This window comes from Panthera pardus, unplaced genomic scaffold, assembly GCF_024362965.1.
Source record: "Panthera pardus isolate Hobbes unplaced genomic scaffold, ASM2436296v1 HiC_scaffold_13, whole genome shotgun sequence".
Classification (NCBI taxonomy): domain Eukaryota; kingdom Metazoa; phylum Chordata; class Mammalia; order Carnivora; family Felidae; genus Panthera; species Panthera pardus.
The window spans coordinates 72,984,728-73,000,713 of NW_026526688.1; the positions used below are offsets into that span (position 1 = coordinate 72,984,728).

At 36.0% G+C, this 15,986-nt stretch overlaps 1 protein-coding gene across 3 annotated transcripts in view; it reads right to left on the reverse strand.

Annotated features, from left to right (window-relative positions):
• The window catches only part of LRAT (lecithin retinol acyltransferase), a 120,511-nt gene that overhangs the window by 75,894 nt on the left and 28,631 nt on the right, over window positions 1–15,986 (reverse strand). For all 3 annotated transcript variants that reach the window (XM_053901177.1, XM_053901176.1, XM_053901178.1), the window contains exons 8-11: window positions 13,361–13,472; window positions 10,099–10,219; window positions 9,684–9,790; window positions 6,183–6,286 (exon numbers count right to left, since the gene is read on the reverse strand). The gene's annotated coding sequence lies outside the window, so the exon portion shown is untranslated. The remainder of the gene's footprint in view (window positions 1–6,182; window positions 6,287–9,683; window positions 9,791–10,098; window positions 10,220–13,360; window positions 13,473–15,986) is intronic.

A 15,986-nucleotide genomic window follows, 5' to 3' on the forward strand; every position in this document is an offset into this window, starting at 1 on the left:
GCCCATTCTGCTTAGTCTTGCTAATCTTATCCCACATTAGGCCTCTCCTGGCATCGGTTTCCTAACCCCTCTTCCCCGAGCTGACCCCATGTCTGTGCTGCAGCTGAAGAGAACTTTAGTTTTTCCAGAACTGCCAACCTCTCTTTCACCTCTGGACTTTCACACATGCTGTTTCCTCTGATTAGAATTTTTTTCACAAGGCTAAGTATCACTCCTAGGAATCTTTTGATTCTCAGTTTAAGTTGCCACTGCTCTGATATGCTTAGACTGGGTTGGGTGCTCCTGCTGTATTTTTCCACAACATCCTATACCCCTCACTATCATTGTTTTTGTTCTTTCTTAAGCTTATTTATTTTGAGAAAGAGAGAGAGAGAGAGAGAGAGAGCTCACATGAGCAGGGGAGGGGCAAAGAGGGAGGGAGGGAGAGAATCCCAAGCAGACTCTGTACTGTCAGCATGGAGTCTGATTCAGGGCTCGGACTCATGAACCCTGAGATCATGACCTGAGCTGAAGCCAAGAGTGAGATGCTTGACCGAATGAGCCACCCAGGTGCCCCAACTCCTCACTGCCATTGTTTTTGTTTTCTTTTGCTCCATGAGGGCACATTTGATCTCTAATAACTTGTCTCTCCAGATTTCTCAATTAGATTGTAATGCCAGGATTCTGATTTTTATTTACACCAAGACAGCAATTCTTTTTAGAGCACTGGTGTTCATCAAAAATTGTGGGTTAAATCCCTGGAATGTTAAAGATTCCCATTTAGTTTTAAGGACCATTTACCCTACAATGAAAAAGGGACATAAATGCTGGAGTAAACAGTCATTAAAATGATTTTGGTAATCGCTAAAAATATTATTGGGATGGATATATCCACTCTAAAAGCAAGGAGGGATCCTCGGTCATCACTAAAGCATACAAATTGGTTATTGCCTATTACAATAAAAATTCCAAGAAAGAAATAAACAGAATATATATAAACCACTACCTAAATCTATATAGATTGCCCATAGTGAAAAGGGTGCAAAATGCATTCAAAAAAGTTTGACATGACATCGAAGTATACAATCTGATTACATGAAATCTAATCAATGCAATTAATGATCAGAGAAGCAGGGGCCAACCAAACTAAAAATGTAAAAGTAAGACCCTTATGCAACAGTGTTACAAGTAAACTCAGAATTAACAATGTGACATTATTGAAACATCCGGATTATTGCCAGGATTTACTGCAATTAATTTTATCTACTTAATATGCATGTGCTTCAGATTATAAAACCAAGAAGTTCATTTGTATGATGAACCAAAACACAGACTGACTGCAACTTTTCACACTTTTCCAACAATCTAATTGTCAACATAATACAATTTAACATGCAAAATTCAGTCCAGATAAATTTTAGAGAGAGCTACCTATTCCTTGAGTCTAGGGACAAAATAGGTGTTGTTTTTTTTTTCTTTTATACAAGCTATGTTCAGAAAACACAAGACCAAAGAACCATACTATCACATTTATTGCTAAAGGCAAAATATATTTCGGTACAATTCTGTGACTTTCCAAAAGAAAAGGCTGTCTATATACCAACATAGACAACATTCAAGAAAAAAAGATAAAGGCCAAAAGTTCAAGAAAAAATATACATTTCTTTTTCACCAATGAAGTTTTGATCATAAGATCAGATGATCTTAATATACAAATACCAATTGTATTTGGCTTGGGAATATGATTTGGGTCAAAATGGCTGGCAAAACTATTTTCCATATGACCTTCAAGTTCCATATTCATCTGCTTTAGGATTCAGATCTTTCCCTAAAGCCATTATATTGTTTCTTTACCGTCAGGACTTCATGTGCCTCTATTTGTTTTGATCTCTACCATTAAATTTTAAGTTCCCTGAATGCAGATTCTGAATCATACGTGGTGCTCATATCTCTTATCAAGCCCCACACAACATGGAGATTCACAAAAATAATTGAATTTTATTTCATTTGGAGTATCTGAAATGAAAACAAATGAATAAATCCCACATCACAAATTGTGGCACACTAGCTCTTAGACTCTGCCCTGGTCACACTGGGTGCCTGATTGCCTCAGAACAAATTATCTGATGGCCATACCTGTGTGAGGTGTCTTCTCTGGTTAAAGACTCCACTCCTCTGGCCACAGGAGTCGGCATACAAACCAAGCGTGGCTAATTAAAAAGGCCTTCGGAACTTTAGAAACTGATTCTGGGAGAGAAGAATTCTTTTCCTTTATGATTTCAGGATAGTTTGGATACAAGCCTTGGCTGCTTTTCCAGCTTCCCAAAGAAACTGGTCTTCATAGAATAACATAAAGACACAGAAAGGGGAGCAAGTGAGAGGCCAGAGGAGCTGGACACCCCTAAAGCTAACTGCACCCTTACTCTTCTCACATCTAGGTTATAAGAGTCAACAAATATCATGGACTGACTTTGACTAGTTCATGTAAGGTTCTATCACTAGAAGCCAGAGTTCTAACTAGTTCAGGGACAGATTTGTATTACTGTAAGGATTCTTGGAATTCATGGCGTCCAAAATCCTCACGTTAAGTATTAGGAAGATGGATTAGTAGAGAGGTTAAATACCTTGCCTGAATTCTCACAATGAATTTGTAAGGACGCAGAAAACTGTGGCAGATTCTGCAGGTTGGCTCGTTCTCTCTCATTTTGACACCAACATTCCCCAGTCTTCTTGCAGTTGGGTGCAGGCAGGTGGCCTGAGTTCCTGGCAGGCAGAGGCATCTAGCCAGGACTTGGATGAGAAATGAGCAACGACAGGTGGCCGCTGCATGCCAGGAGCTTGTCTCTTCTGGAGAGCACAGTGGTGTGGCCAAGCGGTTCCTCTGAGACAATGAAGTAGGCTCACTGCCACTTAGTGTCCTACCTGCCCGGTGCCCTACAGCCTCCCTACAACCACTGTTTTTCTTTTTTCTTTTTAGTTGAAGTGTAGCTGACATATCGTATTAAATTAGTTTCAAGGGTACAGCAGTTATTCAACAATCAGATACATTATGAAATGCTCACCATGATAAGTGTATTACAACCTTCCCTATGCTGTACTTTGCATTCCTGTAACTTATTTATTTTATAACTATATTTGTAACTCTTCATCGCCCTCACCCGTTATCATCCCCCACCCCTTCCCCTTTGTCAACAACCACCAGTTTGTTCTCTGTATTTATAAGTCTGTTTCTCTCTTTTGTTGTTTGTTTCTTCATTTGTTTGGTTTTTAGATCCCACATATAAGTGAAATCGTATGCTATTTGTCTTTGTCTGGCTTATTTCACTTAGCATAATACCCTCACGGCCCACCCATGTTGTCATGTATGGCAAGATTTCATTCTTTTTTATGGCTATTATTCCATTATATATACATATATATATATATATATACATATATATATATGTATGTATAATTAATAATATGCAATATATTAATTAATATAATATAATGTATTAATATACTAATGAATATAATGTATTGTATATTAATACATAATATATAAATAAATTAATTAATATAATATATTAATATATAATAATATAGAACATATTAATAATAATATATATATCATATCTTTTTTACCCATTCATGCATCGTTTGAAACCACTGTTTTTTGCCTGATTGTTTTGTTTTGTTTTTGACTGAGTGAGACCCAAAACTGGGTTCTATGGCTCTCGCAAGATTCTGGGAGCCACTAATATCCTTCAATAAATCTCTTTCCACTTAAACTAGCTAGAATTCTGTTTGAGACCAAGAAGCTTCACCTAAACAGAATTTGGTACCTTGAAATGGCGTGCTGCAATCTCAGATGTGGAACTGGGTTGCTGAAGGTGGGCTTTGAGCAGTGAAGGCACAGATACTGAAAGTGGAAAGCTGGAAACTCTTAATAGGCATGACGTAAAATTTTGTCGACCTGTCCCCATGTTGTGCCTCGGAAAAATAGACTATCGTGTGCCCTACTTTCCACTAGAAGAGAAAAAAAAAAAAAGGATGTAGAATGAGGACATTTAAGAGCAATCCCCAGAATTCCTAAACTCCTTCCCAAAGTTCATACCACTTTGAAATGGTTTTTGGTTGCCTCCATTTCCATAACGTGTTTTAATTTTTTCCAGCTTTATTGAAATGGAACTGACATACAACATTGTATAAATTTAAGGTGGATAATATGATGATTTATGTCTATATTGTGAAGCACTTACCACAATAAGGTTAGTTAGCACATCTTTCATTTCACATAATTACCATTTTGTTGTTGTTACAGTGGTGAGAATCTTAAGGTTCTACCCTCATAGCCATTTTGGAGTATACAATACAGTATTGTTAACTATAGTCACCATGTTGTATGTTAGATCCCTGGAACTTACTCGTACCATAGTTGAAAGTTTGTGCCCTTTGGCCAACATCTCCCCATTTCCCTCACACCTCAGCCCCTGACAGTCTTCATTTTAGTCTCTGTTTCTAGAAGTTCAGTGTTTTTAGATTTCACATATAAATGAAACCATTTAGTATTTGTCTGTCTCAATCTGAATTATTTCACTAATAATGCCCTCAAGGTCCATTCACGATGTTGCAAATGACAGGATTTCCTTCTTTTTTATGGCCGAATAATACTCCATTCTGTATATATACCAACCACATTTTCTTCATCTATTCATCTGTTGATGGACACTTAGATGGTTTCCATGCCATGGCTATTGTAAATAATGCTGCAATGAGCATGGGAGGGTGCATATATCTCTTTGAGATAGGGATTTCATCTTGGAATATATAGCTAGAAGTGGCATTGTTGGATCATATGGTAGTTCTGGTTTTAATTTGTTGAAGAACCTCCGTACTGTTTTCTAGAGTGGCTGCAACAATATACATTCCCTTGTGCAACAGTGCACAAGGATTCCCTTTTTTTCTGTATCATTTGTTATCTCCTGTCTTTTTGATAATACCCATTCTAACAGGTGTGGGATAATACCTCATTGTGGTTTTGATTTGTATTTCTCTCATGTTAGTGATATTGAGCACCTTTTCATGTATTTATTGGCCATTTATATGTCATCTTTGGAAAATGTCTATTCAAGTCCTCTGCCCATTTTTTAATTGCACTGTTTTTTTTTATTGAGTTGTACAAGTTCCTTATATATTTTGAATATTACCCCCTTATCAGAAATATGACTTGCAAATAACTTCCCCCATTCCATAGATTGCCTTCACATTTTGTTGATCATTTCCTTTCCTGTGCAGAAGCTTTTTAGTTTAATGTAGTCCCACTTACCGATTTTTGCTTTGTTTTAATTTTAAAATGTAAGTCTTGCCTAGTCAAAATTCATTTCCCCCTCCATTTTTAAACATTGGTAGAGAATGAGGAAAGAAGTGGAAATAGAACAGAACTTTTCCCCATGACACTAACATTTCTAGAAAATTTTACTTCTCTTCTTGGAAGCCAAAGGAAGGTTCTTATTTTCTCTCATGTTCCCCACTTCACCTCTCTGCGCCTCAATTTCTCCATATGCAAAATGTAGGAATTCAAAGCGTTTCAAATGTAATGTGCCAATGAATGAATGAGCTCATTGCATTAGCAAAACTGAAGCCTTGAGAAGCCTGGTCCTGTGGTCACAGCAGGTCTATTTCACTTGTGAGAGGAGAGCAAGAGCAAGGGAGGAAAGAAATCCTGTATGCTTGGAGGTAGCATGGCACAGGTCGCCCTGAGACCTGTTCAGAGGGTACTAAGAAAGAAGAGACCGTTTTCTGGGGAAATGGGATCCTGATGTGGGGGAAATGGGACACAGGATGGGTGTGCTGCTTCGGCAGAGCAAACCCAAAATGAGCTTTACCAGGTTGCTTTGTTTGGGACTATAACCTAAATCCATCATTTGGCATACACATAATGGGCAAATATATGCCCATACTTAACATCACGATGTTTTAAAATTTTTGATAAACTTTAAGTAAGTATTATGAGAAAGGGCATATACGCAACAAATGTTTAAAGGTATTCAAAGGCAAAAGGGCTATGAATATGGCTTGACCATTGGCATACACTGCCAAGTTCAGAAGGGTCAAATAATGAATATTATAATTGATGTCAGTGATAAGAAAGTAAGAGGTTCTTACAGCTATACCTGTAAAATATATGTACATATTTTAACTGTAAAAATATGCATATTTACCCATTCCAGGCAGGCCCTGCTTGTGCAATTTCTCTTGAAAAAATTTCTAATGCCTTCTTCTGTTTATGATGTCCTGAAAGTCAAAGGACTACTTCTCCAGGACCCTATTAACAAAGAGTAGAAATTAACAGATGTCTACTGCAAAATATGAAACAAGCCTATATTTGCATACCATGAAAGAAGATATATTTCTGGACCATATAATTATCTCTGATTTGCATGATCACTATAAAGAGTTTATTATTATAGGTTTTCCCAATTATGCCATGCTTGTCCACAAAAATAAACACCTTATTAAACGATAACACTCTTGGTCCTCCATAAATTATTAATAATAAATTGTATCTTAGGAATATAACTTGACACATGGGAATGATAGCTTGAAAAAATCGCTAAAATTCTATTTGAAAAACCCCTTTAATTTTTTCCATTTTCTATCTCTTTTATTTAATTGAGGCCTATTACTTTCTTCACATGACAGATGATTTTAAATGATATGTGTATCATTGCTATAGTTCAATTCCTCTTAAAGGACATCTACATCATACATGATCTATAGCCATTGGACAGTTTATTATAGAATGAGTCAGTTATCCTAGTTTGAAACAGAGTTATAATACATAAATATATAAATAAACAATGTCTTACTTGAGACTTTTAAGGATTTAGCAATGACCTTCTCTGAAACGTGTGGTCATCTGAAAGGTCACTAGAAAGGAGTGGAAGTCTAAGGTCTAGTTCTGCCTGTTATTCTAAAGACCTGCTTGTCCTTCATTAAGTCAGTTCATTTCCCCACAACTTAATTTGCCTTTTTAGTCAAATGAAGATCATATCAGCTTCCTAACTACTTCACAGAGCTACTATGATGAAACAATATGGCATCAGATGTGAAACATTTCTTCAAGGACAAATACGAGACATAATTATTTTAATGACCAATAATTAAAGTAAACTTCTACTTTTCCCATTATGTTTACTATCAATTTCTCTGTCTAAAACCAACTTAATGAATCTGTTTGACAATTTAATTATGTGACTAAATTGAGCTTTATGGATACATCATGAAAAATAGACACATGTACTGTTTTCAAGCAGCCTTTAATACAAAGCACCTTCCAAACAACAGATTAAAAGTTGGCTTTCAGATAGCAGCTACGCTGTGGTAAGCATAGCATCATGTATAGAGAAGGTGAATCACCATTTGCACACCTGAAACTAACATAACATTGTGTGTGGCCCATGCTCAAAAAAAATTAATAAAAACGAATCAATTAATTAAAAATGTTTTAAAGTTGGCTTTCACGATAACCTTTCATTTTAAGTTCTACATTCACTAATTCTAATTCGGTGAATTATATATGTCAGTTAAACCACCTAGCCACTCATAGAGCACATATTCCTAGGTAGAGTGAAATAACTACACTCTGACACCTGCTTCCTGCTTCTGGGTTTTATCAGGCACCTGAAATTTCCCATATAATTCTAAATAGTCCCTAAGTTTAAATCCCAACCTTACCACATGCTAGCCTACAAAATAAAACACAGGAGTTCCTGGCATTTGGGGAGTGGAGTGGGGCTTCATAAAATGAAATGAATAACAGACTGCAAAAATTATGCAACTAAGAATTCTCTAAAAATTTTATCAAAATAAAATATTTGGCCAACATCTTGTTGAGCTTTCTATTTTGTACAAAAGAGAAAATTCCTAAATAGAGAAGAGTGTCAATAAAGATTGTAACACAGACAATTGAACCATACTATTTTAACATATCTGGGATTATAAGGAACAATATTATTTTTCTTTTTTAAAATTTAATAAATTATCTTTTTATGGCATTCAAGCTTTAATAATTCAGTTACAGAAGCTTTAGATCTTTTCCATTGATTCTACACTAAAATGAAACTCTTGCTCCTAGAGGTTAAAAGTGCAGAAGCTAGAACTGGACTGCAGGGAGTTCAAAATCTGGCCCTGCCCCTCATTAGCTGTTTGACCTGAGACAAATTATTCAACCTCTCTGCATCTGTTTCCTCATTTATAAAATAGAAATACTAACAGATCTACCTAAAACTGTTGTTGTGAGGGCTAAATGAAAATACAAGTAGGGGCGCCTGGGTGGCTCGATGGGTTAAGCATCATACTCTTGATTTCGGGTCAGGTCATGATTTCATGGTCATTAGATCGAGTTCCATGCTCGGTGTGGAGCCTGCTTGGGATTCTCTTTCCCTCTCTTTCTCTGCTGCTTCTTCACTCGTGCTTGCTCTCGCTCTCTCTCTCTCTCTCTCTCAGAATAAATAAATAAACTTTTAAAAAAGAAAAAAATACAAGTAGAGCACTTGGAACAGTGCCTGCCACGCACTACCCTCTCAGTTAGTGTTACTGTGACGCTGTAATTGATGTTTCCCATATACTTTCCCATCTTTGATTAATACTTCTTAAGTGACAGAAGTCACTAGACACCAAGATATCTACAAATAATCCAGAATAATAATATGGTCAAACCTTTGTGAATAAGACTGTCAGAGTTAAAAAGTCCTAAAAAATTATTCAAAAGGGTTAAACTTGTAATTAGAAAGTTTATATAAGACACACCTATAATAGTGTTGCTTGGAATAAATATATGGATAGGGAAAGAAAGTTCCTAGGCAAGGTCTAATTAATTATCCATAATTTAATGAGACATTGACCATACTTCATTTTGTTTAATTTGGTCATTTACATTTTAAAAACTAATCTTGGTGCCTGGATGGCTCAGTCAGTTAAGCCTCTGACTTTGGCTCAGGTCATGATCTCATGGTTCGTGGGTTCGAGTCCCGCATCTGGTGAGCTTGAGCCTTGCCTCTCTCTGTCTGTCTCTCTCTCTGTCTCTCTCTTTCTCCCTTCCTCCCTCTTCCTGCCACTCCTTCACACCCTCTCTCTCTCAAAAAAAAAAAATCTCAAAATGCCTTGTATTAGATTAATGCAATTGATTTTTAATGGGTGCTCACGATAGATTTTGACATACTTTATATGTTGAATGCTTTCAGTGTAAGCAAAAAACAATTCTGAATCTCTGATTCCTTTTCTAGGGAATAGCTAGAAATTTTCCAGCAAGAATGGAAGGAACATTATTTGTTTTTACTGCTAAGGAACAACATGTACTAACTAGCTAGAAGTTAAAAATTTAAATATTCATAGCTTTCTAAAAACTTTTTAAGAAAACCATATATGTGGCACCCAGAGAGCCTAACCATAACAGCTACACCAGTAACGGTATAATGAGAAAGGAAATGAATAAAGTTTTGCCATAGGCATACAGAAATTTCAAATTGAATTAACGAGCTTGTTATAGAACAATCGATTAAAAACAATACACACTATAAAACAGAAGTAACCCAAAATTCATAGCCCATTAAAACTTAGCTAGGTTGGTCTTTATAATAAATGCTTTCATACATAAGTGATTAAGAATATTCAAAACCAATTCTTTTACACTGGAATAAGAAATCTTCTATTTTACTTACTCCATTTAAATTTGTTTCAGTTTATGTTCCATATGTTTCTTCATATCCTAAAATTTGAAGACGAACCCCACTCTAATTTTCCACACCAGCGTCTTCAAACATGAGTTCTGCAGCAAAGGATATGATAAAAATAAGCACGCGAGATTAAGAGGTGCAAACGTCCAGGTATAAACTAAATAAGTCATGGAGATGAAAAGTACAGCATGGGGAACAGAGGCAAAAATACCGTAATAATGTTGTACCATGACTACACTGAGGGTAGCGAACACTGCGTAACGTGCAGAATTGTTGGATCACTACAATGCACACCTGAAACTAATGTAACATTGTCAACTATACTTCAGTAATTATAAATAAATAAATAAATAAATAAATAAATAAATAAATAAATAAATAAAGTGAAAACAAGCATTACCAGATTCCAGCCAAATACTGTTTCTGGTGGAACCGTCTGAGCCTGCCGATAGCGAGCTGGCTCCATGATAAAAAAGGGAGGTTGGCACGTGCTCAAGGACCAAATGAGATTTTTTTTTTCTCTTAAAATCAGAATCATTAAAAGAGAAGGAAAAGAAAAAAGTATTCATGAATTTACAGTGGATCCATTCCAACATTCCCTTAGTTTTCGTTCTTGATCAAGGTCACCCATTTTTGGATGTCAACAACAATTACAGCGAAAGCCCTAGGGCAATCTGGGGCCTTTAAGTCTATCAAGTCACTCTTGAATATAGCGTTAGCTTCAAACCACAACATTTGATATGTTCATAGCCTCAATGTCTTTTATTTTCTAAACAGTCTAATGTCGAAGATTTTCTCCTTGATACAATAATTACACGTGCAAATACTTTTTTTTTTTTAAGTTTATGCATTTATTTTGGGAGACAGGGAGAGCACACGTGTGAGCACAAACAGGGGAGGGACAGAGAAGGAGAGACAGAATCCCAAGCGCAGAGCCTGATGCCGGGCTCAAACTCACGAACCCCTGAGATCATGACCTGAGCCAAAGCACTTAACCGACTGCACCACTCTGGCACCACAGGGTACGAGTACTTTTGACATTTCTTAGAGACTAGAGTTTTGGGGTTTGGTTGTTTTTGAAAGTTTTGTTATTAATTTGGTGTATTGAACATATGATCAAAGAATGTGGTCTATAAAATTGCTACTTTCTGAAACAGATTAAGGTAGCTTTGAGGATGCTTAAAAACAAGGTACATACTTGTCTTGTGTGGGGGAGAATGTTCTGTCTGTAGCTTTTAATTCAATTTTTGTATTATCCCAATATTCTGTGTTCTTTTTAATCATTTATTTAATAATAAATAATAAATAAAAATAAATAATCATTATCATTTAACTCAATAAATATGAAGATCTGTTAAAATCTTCCGTGGCAATTGTGTATCTCGTTCTCTTTAGGTATCTAAAGAGACGTAAATGTCTTAATGCTTTGTTATTTAGCACATGAAAGGGCATGACCACATTATCTTCATTGTGAATGATACATTTTATGCCATTTGAATCCTACCTTACTGTCAATATCATTTCCCTCTTATTTTTTCCCTTCTCATTCTCCCCTACCTTCTCCTTGTCCTTCTTTTTCTTATTCCTTGCTTACTGATTCTTCCAACTTTCTTGCATTGTTTGGTTTCACTGTGCATCATAACACTTAGTTGAACTTTGATTTTAATCTATTCTAAGAGACTTTATCTTTTAATTGAGCAGTCTACGGCATTTACATTTATTTGCACAACTGTGATTTTGACTTAACTTTTAAAATACTGTTTTACACTTCCCGTTTTAACGTTTGCTTTATTTTCTGATTTTTGGAATAGTCATTCATTCATTCAACAATATTTACTGAATAATATGTGCCAGATATTGTGACATATAACTGTGTTTTCATGCCTTTTATCTTATGTAGGTGCCTAAGAAGGCACCCATCATTCAGGTTGCCTTGTTCAAACATCACTTAATAAAACCTTCCTTGGGGCACCTGAGTGGCTCAGTCGGTGAAGCATCCGGGTCTTGGCTCTTCACTTCAGCTCAGGTCATAATCTCACAGTTCGTGAGTTCAAGCCCTGCGTTATGCTCTGCGCTTGCAGTGAGGAGCCTGCTTGGGATTCTCTCTCTCTGCCCTTCCCCGACTGGTGTGCTCTGTCTCTCTCTCTCAAAATAAATAAATAAACTTTAGGGGCGCCTGGGTGGCTCAGTCAGTTAAGCGTCCGACTTCGGCTCAGGTCATGATCTCACGGTCCGTGAGTTCAAGCCCCACGTCAGGCTCTGTGCTGACCGCTCAGAGCCTGGAGCCTGTTTCAGATTCTGTGTCTCCCTCTCTCTCTGACCCTCCCTCCGTTCATGCTCTGTCTCTCTCTGTTTCAAAAATAAATAAACTTTAAAAAAAATTAAAAAATAAATAAATAAACTTTAAAAAAATAAAAAAATAAAATAAAACCTTCCTTAACTGCCAAATCGAAATTATGCTTCTTTGTTATTCTTTTTCATAATACACTTTAATATTTCTTTTCAATTCTTTATTTGTGGGTTATTAGTTTAATGTCTATCCATATTACTAAACCCTTTAATATTTCTTTTCAATTCTTTATTTGTGGGTTATTAGTTTAATGTCTATCCATATTACTAAACACCATGAGGATAGCTACCTTGTCTGTCCTGCTCACAGCTATATACCCAGGGCCCAGAAGTCACTGCTATGTAGTAAGGGACTCATATGTTGAAAGAGAGAACTGGTTAACTAATTAATTATATAGATAGCCTTAAAAATGCAGATTGTAATTATCTTAAATTTTAATTAAAAAACACTTTAATTCAAGAGAGAGAGAGTGAGTGGGGGAGAGGGGCAGGAGAAGAGAGAGAGAGAGAGAGAGAGGGAAATAGAGAGAGAGAGAGAGAGAGAGAATCTCAAGCAGGCTCCATGCTCAGCACTGAGGCCAACATGGGGCTCAATCCCATGACCCTGGGATCAGGACCTGAGCTAAAATCAAGAGTCAGATGCTTAGCTGACTAAGCCACCCATGCACCCCAAATCTTTAATTTAAAAACACTCTAACTTTCTGCTAAGGGATCACAGGTTATTTTCACTCAGTTTCCTGTTTATGTTGTTTTTTACTTTTAAATGTTTTTGATCACCACTATTGATAAAAATGAAATAATTTGGGGGTACTTACATGGTAGGAAGCATCACTAGTGTAAATAACATGTAAATGATTTGGTTCTAGCATCAAAAATTTTATAAAAATTGTTAAATAATTAAGTTTGGCCACAAAATTATAATATTTCTTTATTTGGATATGTTTAAAGAGAAATTTCTAGGACAAATGAAGTTTCCTCCAGAGATAAAAACAGGCGGATGTACCATTTGACCTGTCAAAGGGTCTGTTGCTTTGATTCTATCACCTGTTATCTTTCTAAACATCATCTCTAGGTTAAGAGAAAGAAGCTAATATCCATAAAACCTTACTAAAACTTGTTTATCTGAGCATACTAAACTACAAAACTGTTGGGGCAGGTCACTCTCCACTTAATACATAACGTGATGAGTGAATATATAGACACATTAGGGGAAAACGTTAAGTCATTATAATAACGATCCTTGTGAAATAATCTGATCGCTAATGTGCTTTAAAATAGACTGGAAAACCCATCATTTTGTTTCATGTGCAAACCTTTTCAAAAAACTTTCAGCTATTCTCCTTCCCTTTTTAGTTGCTTTTTGGACCTTCCATTGTGCAGACAGAAGTTGCTCTGAAATCATCATGGTAACAAGCACTTGCTTACCTGCTAAGACAAGGTTATAAATATAAACAATGATATTAATCTATGCCAACAATAATATGCCCTAGAATGGGTCACATAACTATTATCGGAAACAATTGTATCTATTCTGAGTGCATACATAAATAAGGTTATCTTTTCTAATATGAAATAATGACCTTCATAGAAGTCAAGTGAAAGCTTTAATAAATTGGGGGGGGGGGTATAAGATTACATTTCTGAATTTAGAGAAATATTTTTGGGGCTTTAAAGTTTATTTCTGTTAAGCTTCCAATCAAGCTTTTTCTTCTACATGGACAGAGACTTTGGAAATACTCTACTGGAAACAATCTAAATGTCAAACAAGAAAGGAATATTTAAATACACTACAATAGGGACGCCTGGGTGGCTCAGTCCGTTAAGCATCTGACTTCGGCCCAGGTCATGATCTTATAGCTCATGGGTTTGAGTCCTGTATTGGGCTCTCAGCCGACAGCCTGGAGCCTGGAGCCTGCTTTGGATTCTTTGTCTCCCTCTCTCTCTGCCCCTCCCTCCTCTCACTCTGTCTCTCAAAAATAAATAATAAACGTTAAAAAAAGTAAAAATAAATATACAATATGATACACACAGATAATGGAATGCTATAGAGCACTTTTGAAATAATGTAAGAAAGTAAATAAAAAAAACGGTAAAAAGTAAAATTAATTATGATGAAATGCTCCTAATGTTATATTTAAAAAAGAGGCAAAAACGGTATACAATATAATCTGTGTTCAAGTTTGCATGTGACTGCCACTCCTTTTTATGTCAGTTTGAATTACATTTCTGTCACTTGCAATAAAAAAATCCTAAATAGTACACATGTAGATTATTAATTAAAAAATTAATGTAAAAACTAAGCTGACACTTTGTATTTTTCTTTTTTTCTTTTTTTTTTAAGTAGGCCCAGCATGGAACCCAACGCGGGGCTTGAACTCACTACCCTGAGATCAAGACCTGAGCTGAGATCATGAGTCAGACACTTAACTGACTGGGCCATCCGGGTGCCCCCAAATTTGACACTTTTATTTTTAGAGGTTGTATCACTTTGTAGCTTTCAGAGTTTATTTGAAAGCAAGAAGATAAAAAAGCATGTATGCCTAAATTTTATGTTTTCTGTCATGGACATATCACAGTTTTGGACATACCATATCAAAAAACGAAACATTATTTTTAATATACAGATATATATTCTCTATATTGATACTTCAATACCTACTCCACAGCCCTTCTCTATGATGTTTTATAATCGTGGTGCCACCATACACAACTAGCTTTGTACAGATAATGATTACCCTAAATCTAAGGAATTGCAATATTATAAATGTAAGTTTTAGAGTTTACATATACCAATTAGTCTTAACTAATATCGAGAAATCAAAGATAGTCGTGGGCTTATCTCTCCACCATGTTTTCTGCCTACTTTCTACAGGAAATCATAACTTTATCCCTAACTAAATCACCCTATCATACAGAGGGAAATTTATGTGCTTTCCACCTGACCTCTAAACAAATAACAAAATAACACAAGAGAAAAGACCTTATATAGTTGACCCTTGAACAACACAGGGGTTAGGAGCACTGATTCCCTACGCAATCAAAAATCCACGTATAATTTTTGACTCCCCCCAAAATAAACTACTAATAGCCTACTAAAGCCTTACTAATAAAATAATCAATTACCACATATTTTGTACGTTATATGTGTTATATACTGTATTCTTACAATAAATAAAGCTAAAGAAAATATCATTAAGAATATTATAAGCAATAGAAAATATACAGTACTGTACTATATTCATCGGAAAAAATCCATGTGTAAGTGGACCAGTGCAGTTCAAACCCATGTTGTTGAAGGATCAGCTGTAAAAGGAAGAAGGAAGAGACCTTTTGCTCCTTGAACCTACACTACCTTCAATACCTAAACACTGGAGAGAAAAACAGGATCACTTATTTTAATATGAAAACTGTTCATTACTTTTCATTAAAAGCTGTTTTTAATAAATGAGCTAAAAAGTTAAAGAAAGGAATGTATTACAAATTCCCTTAAAATGAGTAACAACTTACTTTAACTTGCTATCCATGTAAAAAAAATGGTTTTTAATGTTTATTTATTTTTGAGAGAGAGAGAGAGAGAGAGAGAGAGAGAGACAGAATGTGAGTGGGGTGAGGGGCAGAGACAGAGGGAGACACAGAATCCAAAGCAGGTTCCAGGCTATGAGCTGTCAGCCCAGATGTCGATGCGGGGCTCGAAATCACAAGCTGTGAGATCATAACCTGGGCTGAAGTCAGATGTTTAACAAACTGAGCCACCCAGGTGCCCCTAACTTGCTATCCATTTAAACTATGTCACTGACAAGATCACAACAGGTCCTTCAAGCTTCTGAGTACATCCTTGTGAAATGGAAAGATCTTTATTTTCCTCACCAATGATATTGTTGTTGCTAAGTGAAGTGTCAGGAAAGAGGGACTAATTACAGCTTAATACAGTTCACATTC